Source organism: Lytechinus variegatus, chromosome 11 (assembly GCF_018143015.1).
Source record: "Lytechinus variegatus isolate NC3 chromosome 11, Lvar_3.0, whole genome shotgun sequence".
NCBI lineage: Eukaryota > Metazoa > Echinodermata > Echinoidea > Temnopleuroida > Toxopneustidae > Lytechinus > Lytechinus variegatus.
In genome coordinates, this window is record NC_054750.1 from 12148397 (window position 1) to 12158106 (window position 9710).

The following is a 9710-nucleotide window of genomic DNA, read 5'->3' on the forward strand; positions in this document are numbered from 1 at the left end:
AATATCTGTTATATTATATAGTATATGTGGATTCGCCATCAGAAATTGCATTCATCATCTGTTTCAAGAGCGAAATTCTTGCTACAGCTCTAATCCGTCTACGTCATAATAGATTTTTTTTTTGAAAATACATCAAGCGCGTTCTTCATGCAATCGACGCGTTAACACTAGCGCGTACATGAAATAAACTATCTTGTTGCGCAACTTGTATGCAGCGAGTGACGTCACCTTAGGTGATATAACGCCGCAATTGAAAATACTACGCAGTATATTCCCTGAGGTGACGTCAAAACCTAGAATATAACAAATGCGATCCTGGCAGCTATGGTCACGTGATGGCGTGTTGACCTATCACTGATTCGAATCTACATAGCCTATGTAATATATTTGAATAATGCCTAATTCATTGTGCAAGGGTACATTTCACCTGCTTTCAATTTGTTTTTGTATCTCCATCGATACGCTAAGCATATGGAATAAATAATTATCATAACCACGAACAGAATTGAAATGCCATTTATACGTCACGTATAAAATTGAACTAGACAAATCAGCACTTCATTTTTTAGAGTGTCAAACACGTAGGGTTGGGGCAAAAAGGACATCCTTTATCAAGCATTTTAATTTTGTTATATCATCCCCGCAAATTTGACCCTAAACACCTAGCTTTCCTAGCGAAATAGATACCCTTTTTTCATTATTTTTGTGTTTTTGACACCCTTATCATCTTGAAAAAAAGACATCCTTTTTACGTGTTTTTTGGGTCGCGCCATGGTATCCACTCGTCAATGTAAGTGCCCCCCCCTTCGTAATATATTGATATTAATTCAGCCCTATGTCAGAGGGACATTTTTTTTATGGACGCGCTGTATACTAATGGAACCTGGTGGGTTTTTCATAAAGCTGTTCGTAAGATACGACTGACTTTACATGTTTACGCGCGCCTGGTGATCATTTTCTTATGCTATGTGATATCTTTATGTAATACCTAAGAACATGTTCCAGTCGTGCGTAAAGTCGTTCGTAACTTTAAGAACAGCTTTATGAAACACCCTCCTGGTGGGTGTTTCATAAAGCTGTTCGTAAAGTTACGAACAATTTTACGCACGACTGGAACATGTTCTTAGGTCATGACTCAGTTATACAGGGGTTATCACATAGCACAAGAAAGGATCACCAGTCGCGCGTAAAGTCATTCGTATCTTACGAACAGCTTTATGAAACACTCACCAGGGCTGTTGGAGCAGTTTGGGCCCAAGTTTGGGACTCAAATTTATGGTTCATGCATGTTGCCGTATGTCGCCTCATACAGTTGAGGCCAAAAGTTTACATGCACCCATGGTATTCAGTGAAATTTTGTTCGCTTGCCAAACAGTAAAATTTAAATATCTTCAAAATATAAATACTATACATGACGAATTTGGTATCAAATAAAAGAGCGTATTAAAGTGATTGGTTAACATTGGTTTGACTTTTAAAAAATCTGAGCTAGAAGGTCATACTTGTCGCCTGTGTCTGTGATATGTTACTGTAACAAAAATGAAGCCCATAAAAAATCGCGTTCGAAAATAATTATTTAGTGCTTAAAAAATTGAAATATAAAGTGACCGGAAACAATTATGTGTAGTATTTAGGCGTCTATAAGACACCTATTTACAAACTCGGGGTTTGCCTTGTAGTTTTAGCTTTTCATTCTCAATAATGGTTGTTTTCAGGGTTTATTAGTTCTAATACATGCACTTGTACACATGTTTCATCTTGGTTTGAGAATTTTTTAAATCGGCTGCTCACACGATTGGAATGCCGCTGGGATTAACGTATATTTTAGATGGAATGTTCTTTGAGGGAAAAAGTAATATTCGTGCAAAAAGTACAATCATAATTATGTTTGAGTTGAGAAGTAACTAGCACAAATATGAAATGTTTTGTCAAGTTTTTATTTTTAATTTGTCTCAAATATGAAGATTTTTTGGGAAAAATTACACCTAAATATTTTCCAACTCCTGGTGACAAAGCAATGTAATGAAGGGACATGACATACTCATTTGTTTAATATCAAATTCGGCATGATAGCACAAATATTTGATAAGATACAGCAAATTTTATGCCCGGGATTTTATGATGTTTGGCAATTGTCAACTTTTCTTTAAATGTCCTGGGTGTATGGCCTCAACTACCTGATTCCCCATTATCAATTTATTTCTCTTTCTTTTCCGGCTACAACCTGAACATTAGCAGATCCTTTCGAGACGGAAAGGTATGTCCGAAAGCATCCGCCTTGCATGCACTCGTTATCTTGATTAGGCTATATAGGTAAATAGTAAAGCGAGTGATGATAGTAATTGTTTCTTCCCCGGAAAACATATAAAGCAACGGAGCAACGGACGATTGAAAATCCAAAGCACGTTAACTCATTCATTACAGATGTCGCAAAGAGAATTCCAGATCGAGCACGTTGATGATCATGATCGACAATTGTGAAATCAACCATTTTAAATGGGAAGTCGCAGTCGGGGTAGTCGATTCAGACAGCCAAATGGCGCATTATGGAGGAAGGCATTATTAAAGGACAAGTCCACCCCCAACAAACGTTGGCTTGAACAAAAAGAGAAAAATCCAACACCAATAACACTGAAAATTCATCAAAAACGGATGTAAAATAAGAAAGTTATTACATTTAAAATTTTCCATTAATTTCAAGTAACAGTTATATGCATATCCTTTTCGGTATGCAAATGAGGAGACTGATTACGTCATCCATTCACTGTTTCTTTTGTATTTTATAATGTGAAATGTGAAAATTTTCTCTTCGATTTCAAGTGAAACATTAATTAATTCCTCCCTAAACATGTGGAATTAGCCTTTTTAAAAAAAATATTATATGGCTCTGTCGCGTTGGTCCTTATTGTCAAATCTGTAAAATTGAAATATAATATTCAAACAATATAAAACAAAAGAAATAGTGAGAGAGGAACATCATCGACTGTCTCATCCGCATCACTTGGTTGTGCATATCACTGTTTTGTGAAAAATAAGCGAAAGTTTAAAATGTCATGTTTTCTTATTTGAAATCAGATTTTGATGAAATTTTCAGCATTATATGCCAGCCTATCCGATATGTGTCGGGCTAGTGGGCAAACTATACTGACGGGCGCGGGCGAAGCCCGTCAGTCTGCTTCGCGCGACCAGTAACTTGCCCATACTATAGCCCGGCGCATATCAGATATAGCATTCTGATATAATTTGATATTTTTTCTTCTATATATTCAAATTAACATTTTTCTGCATGGGTGGACTTGACCTTTAATAAAGAGAGAGAGAGTGAGAGCGATCGGCCCAATGATTCACTAAAACAAATGAATTTCCTCCACTTCCTCATCCTTGATATTCTTCTTTTTCCCCTCCTCATCCTTCTTCTTTTTTTCATTCACTGATTCACCTCTTCATCTCCTTCTCCTTCTTCTTCTTCTTCTTCTCTTCTTCTTTTTCTTCCTCCTCTTCTTCTTCTTCCTCCTCCTCTTCTTCTTCTTCTTCCTCCTCTTCCTCGCTCGATCCCCTCTATCCCTCTCGTATTTTGCTTCTTTTTCATCGTCTGCTCCTTAATCCTTCTCTCTCTCTCTCTCTTTTGCCATTCTCTTTCTTTTCCCTTCCTGAAATCATACATTATTTTAATGTCAAAGATGACGGCCAAATTACATTTCTCTGATTGGAGAAGAAGCATTGAAATCTCAGGAATGAGAAGTTCAATCGGTATACATACCCGGGGGGGGGGGGGGGGGCCACTTCCATTCACGAGTGGATACCATGCGCGACCATGGGGTCTCGAAAAGCACCCTAAACACGTAATTTCCATATTCTGAAAATGCACCCCTTAACAAGTATTGGCGTGTGAAACCCTACCCTTAACAAGTATTGGAAACAAAACGATACTCTTGGCAAATATTCCCTGAAATGAACCCCTAAACAAGTACAGGAATGCTTTATTGTTACGGGTCCTTCGGTCGTCGGCTTTACCTTATTTGATTTAGTACGACCCCACCTTCTACACCTCGCGCAAATCGGACTCTAAACACGTAGTGTTGGGGCAAAAAGGAATCCTTTTTAAGACATATTAATTTTGTCTCATCATCCCCGCAAATTCGACCCTAAACACGTAATTTTCCTAGTGAAATAGATACCCTTTTTTCATTATTTTTGCGTTTTTGACACCCTTATCACGTTACGTACGTAACGTGCCCTATCGTGAAAAAGACATCCTTTTTACGTGTTTTTTTGGTCGCGCATGGTATCCACTCGTCAATGTAAGTGGCCCCCCCGGGTATACATACTAAATCAAGTCCGGAATCAAGTCTCATTTTGTCTTCGAAATCTCATTCACCTCTTATATATACTCCCACGGCGCCACGGCTTTACCATGATGCGTATATATAAAGGCGTGGGTTAACATATATTTTACTCTTAAAAATCTGAGCTGCAAGGACTCTGACTGCTTTATGTGTTATAAAACACGAAGCTCAGTAAAAGAAAAGTTGCGCCCGAACACAATTTAGTGCTTCAATACTATGAAATATGAATTGACCATAAACACCAACTTCATTTCATCCCATACACTAACATGTATCAGTGGCGTAATGAGACAAGCATTTTGAGGGGCCAAACATGGCGGAAGGGGGGGGGGGGCTAAGCGGTGTGAAGTATGACCACCTTCGTGCATCTTAATATTTTTTTATTCAGTGAAAGAAAAGCATGATCACCCTTAAAACATCGAGTAAAAATTTACCCAATATTGGGTATGGGTAAAAAGGGAACATACATGTTTGATTGGTATTTCCCTCCCTCAATCATGTCAATATTGGGGAAAAATGCATGTTTTAAGGGCAAGTTTTTCTACGCAACATTGCGCAAAATTGACAAAATATTGACAAAATATATATACCCTTAAAACATGCATTTTGCCGAATATAAGGGAAACAAATTACCCAACAAACATGCATGTTCCCTTTCTGCCCAATATTGGGTAAGTTTTTCTCAATCTTTTTTTAGAGTGTAGCTCACTTAAACTCAGAATTATGAAACAAACCCGGTGGGTGTTTCATAAAGCTGTTCGTAAGATAAGAACGACTTTAAGAACAACTGGTGATCCTTTCTTGTGGTAAATGGTATATTCATTGGCGATGGTTTATCGCGTAAGACAGGATCACCAGTCGTTCTTAAAGTTGCTCTTATCTTACGAACAGCTTTATGAAACGGCCCCCAGGGCCATAGATTCCATTCTCACCAAATGTCCAGTGCGGGGGTTGTTAATTTTGTTTGACGTTACGTATAGGGGTACAGGTAACATCACTTCCTCCTTCGCAAACAAACAGATTTGGGCAACTAACTGTCCACACAACAACTGGTTAAAATATCATGCTCTGGGTAGTTTTCAACCAAAGCACACATTATTGGTTAAAAACTACCTAGAATTGGATGAATATTAGATTGCCCAACATTTTTAAAGTGTATGTAAGCTAACAGTTAAACGGTACACACTTTTCACGTTGAAACTCTATTTCAATTTATCTGCTTTCTTCCCCCTCTCTTTTCTGTTTATCCTTTATGGGAGGTGGTCGCCCACGTGCCCCCCACCCCCCTCACCGTGACGCCCCCACGGGAATGACTATAATGATAGATATAAATTTAAGTGGCTGTTTAATTTTGAACCCGGAACTTGAAGTGCATTCTCAAAACTAGAGTATTCGTAACAACTAACCCAAGTCAATCACACTTTTCTCTGAAGAGCTAAGGTTGATAACTTGAAGCCAGAAATCTATAGGGCCTATCAACTTGACATGATAGTCTCCAAGCACAGACTCGTATTTGACATTTCAACCAAAGACTCTGTCTGTATCCTTGACTGAGAAAGCCAGCCACAGTAGGCCTGCATAATTATAATCTAGTCTCACTGCTTCAGATTCTGCATTTTATGCAGTATATGGGAATTGCGAAAACCAAGGGTCTATACCTACAGATTACATTATGGCATGGAATAATATGCCAAACGGTAACCAGGGGGCGTTTCATCAACATTTTTGTCCGACAAGTTGTCAGATCTGACATCTTTTCTTGATTCTGATTGGCTGAGATGCACTTTAACTATGGTAACTGTCGGATATAAATGGGACTTGTCGGATAAAACGTCTGACATGTCCTTTCATTAAATGCTCCCCAGATGTCATTTTAATGATACTAGGCTCATAAAAGATGGTTAGTATGCATTACTTCTCAGATCACATGATCACAATGACAATTGACTTCTGCCCGACCTCCGTGGCGGATCGAAAGGGAGGACCATCCCTCCCCTGGATAGAAAACTAATTCAGTATTTATTTCTTTTTAAGAGGGGTAATTGAAGTACTAACTTTCTTATTTATATTTACTTTTATTACTATTTTGGGGGGCTTTTCACAGAATACTGGTAGAAAAAATGTGGTCCCACCCATCATTCGCCAATGCCCCACCCCCAAATGACACACAAAAAGTTACTGGAAAATTCATTCACCATAGTTCCACTTAGTCAAGATACAAAATTGAAGATGAAAGCAAGGAGAGAAAAAGAGATGATTTGTTGAAGGAAACCTAAATAACTCGGTTGATCTCATTCTCCCTGAGCGCCGCTGTCCGATACCTTCCATTTGCTAATCACAGATCTGCTTGACCTCATCGATCTTGCTTTCTACGTAAGACGTACATTGTGTGTGATTTTGTTTTAGACGGAAGCATCAAAGTGTCATCTACTTAGACGAGATGGCGTGGTAGGCTTATTTGATGTTACCGTGTCACTGATATACGCAATTATTGCAAAATCAAATTCGATGAAAAAGATTATTTTAACGAGAACGTAATTCGCCATGATGACAGTTTTATAGAAGTCGACTTTGCAAGATCACGTATCCCCGGGGGTCACTACATTTGAAGATTGGACAGCAACTGCGAGAATCGTCCTGAAGAAATACATCTTAAAGGGATGGTCCAGGCTGAAGATATCAATTTCAATAAATAGAGATAAATTTCACATAGCAAAGTGATGAAAATTTGATCAAAATCGGATAAAAAGTGAAGATTTGCATTATTCTGGATTTTTTTTATGAAATTAAGTTTATTAAAAAATTTTCACTTAGTACTAAAATAATTGGATTGACCACTGACCAAGTGAATTTGTTATTTATTGGCGCAACTTATTTCGTCATAACGGAGACACATCATTTACACATATGAAAGAATGAAACAATATGATTCCATGTGATAACATAAGAAAAGGGAAAGTCATCGTCAACACCTAATGAATATTCATGACAACGTGCATAATTTGTTTTCACAAAATATTGAAAAATTTCAAAATTCAAGAACTTTGTTAATTGTTATCCGATTTTGATGAAATTGTCAGCATTTTGCTTTGTGAGTTTTACTCTATTCATTTAGATATAAATATTTTTAGCCCGATCTTGTGCAGATGTCCCAGATTGCGAACAACAGTCGCGCTTTAGGCAAGGACCTATTTTTTCTCATTTTGGGGATCGTTCGGCGTTCGGCGCCTACCCGGAAACACCCCCTTTTCACATTATTGTTTTCTTTTTCTGATACTGTCCCCTATCCAATAACAGTGACCCCCCCCCGGGAGAGGCGTACCTGTCGATGTAATAAAGCGAGCAAGTCGACACGGCAAGATAAAATATCTTACCATGTAGACATTATAAAACTATTAAGTAGACATGGCAAAATTAAGGTGAGAACCTTAAAGGACGATATAAGGCTATTTTAAGTCGACAACGCATGCAAGAAGAAATAATGTCGCCACATTATACAGATATTGACTGATGGGGTGTGTAATATAAACATTCTTTGGACCGCCGGATTTGTATTTTCCCGAGGGGTTATATTTTCCCGAAGTGCGCAGCGCTGAGGGAAAATATGATCACGAGGGAAAATATTAATCCTTTAGGTGGTCCAAATAATTTTTTTAAACATCCCATCAGTCATATCTGTTATATTAGATAGCCTCTAATGATGAAGATAAAGTTAGGCCTAACGATGCGTGCAGCATGTTTATGATATTCACAGTTAGTGATTGAACTGGTATAGATCTAACGTTAGATCTTGATCTATAGATATCTAAGTAACGTTAGTCTAACGCAGTGAATGACCCTTTTCTAATCAAATCAATTTTGTTTATGCCTAGCCCTAGATCTAACTCTAAATTCGAGCCCAGTCCAGGTCCCAAGGCAGGCCGATAATGGTAACATCTAATCCACAAGAGGGCGCCATACACGTAGAAAAATATATTCATGGACCGGTTGGTCAATATATTCATTGAAGGTGGACCGGCTGGGAAAATACATTGATATCGATCATATCACGTGACGCGCTATTGGCGAATCGCGCTTGGCTATCTAATATAACAAATTATATGGGCATTAAGTCGACACGACAAGATAAAATAATTGTAATAAATGTAGGCATTATAAAACTAATAGTAGACGTGGCAAAATTACGTATCTCACCATAAAAATTATGAACGATATAAGGCTATATTAAGTCGACAACGCAAGATGAAATAAGTCTACATGACAAGATCTCTCGCCATCTCTTCAAGTAATGGTGCTTTTGGTATTATAAACTTCCGTAGTTTTGACTGACGATCATGTCCTGTCTTTTCTATAGGCCCATGTGCCTAATCATTCATCACTTCATCACTTTTCCAGGGAAAACATTGCAATTAATCTTTTTTTCAAGTAGAGGCAACAATATGCACATGTCGTTGTGACTCATCTCACCTCCTGGTGCAGTTTGATTATAACCCATAACAGTATTACATGGAAGAGCAGTAATAGGGTGGATAACTGTCTCGAGGATCAGCTTCTTCAGACTTTTTAATTTACATTGGTCTCAAGTGAAAGTGAATAACATGACAAATTCCGGAGCTTAAAACATATTTTTTTTAGACTTAAAATCTTGAAACGGGACATTCTAAGCACATATGCACCATAAACATCAAACGAAACACGGGGGAGTCTATACAAATATGATGATTTTGAGGTAGTTCTTTTTAAAATTTAATGTAGTAAATTATAATGCCTGTTCTGGTAAAGACCCGATGGTCCATTGGACATGAATATTGAGGGCTTTGTAATTATTCTTTCTAGGCCTAATACAAGCGGCTAATGAATGATAAAATATGAATGGAGGGCATGGAACCCCAATATATTTGCAATCAGTGACGTATCTGAAAAACCATCGGAGGGGGAAAAACTTGTTTGACAACTTAACAAAAATCATCAAAATTCTGTGCGTGCGATGGTGGGAGACACTCAGCCATTTAGTGCCCCCACTTCCCCGTAAGCTAGCACATGATATGCATAGAAATCAACAAGAGAACAATAAAATGATACTCAAATTTTCGCTACTACGCATAGTCCACATACATGACATAGCTGAGGCCCCGGAACGGTTTTCAAAGTTGGGGGGGGGGGGGCTGAGCCAAAAGTGGAGGGGGGGGGGGCTGACCATGCAAAAAATCACAATCATATTATGGTCATTTTTACGTTTTTGTACACGGTTTTAGAAAAAAGTGGGGGGGGGGGGGGGGGGTGCTGAAGACCACCCCAGCCCCCCCCCCCTGCTTCCGCGATAACTGCATAGTAAGACAATCTCTCGCAATAAAAATAAAAATA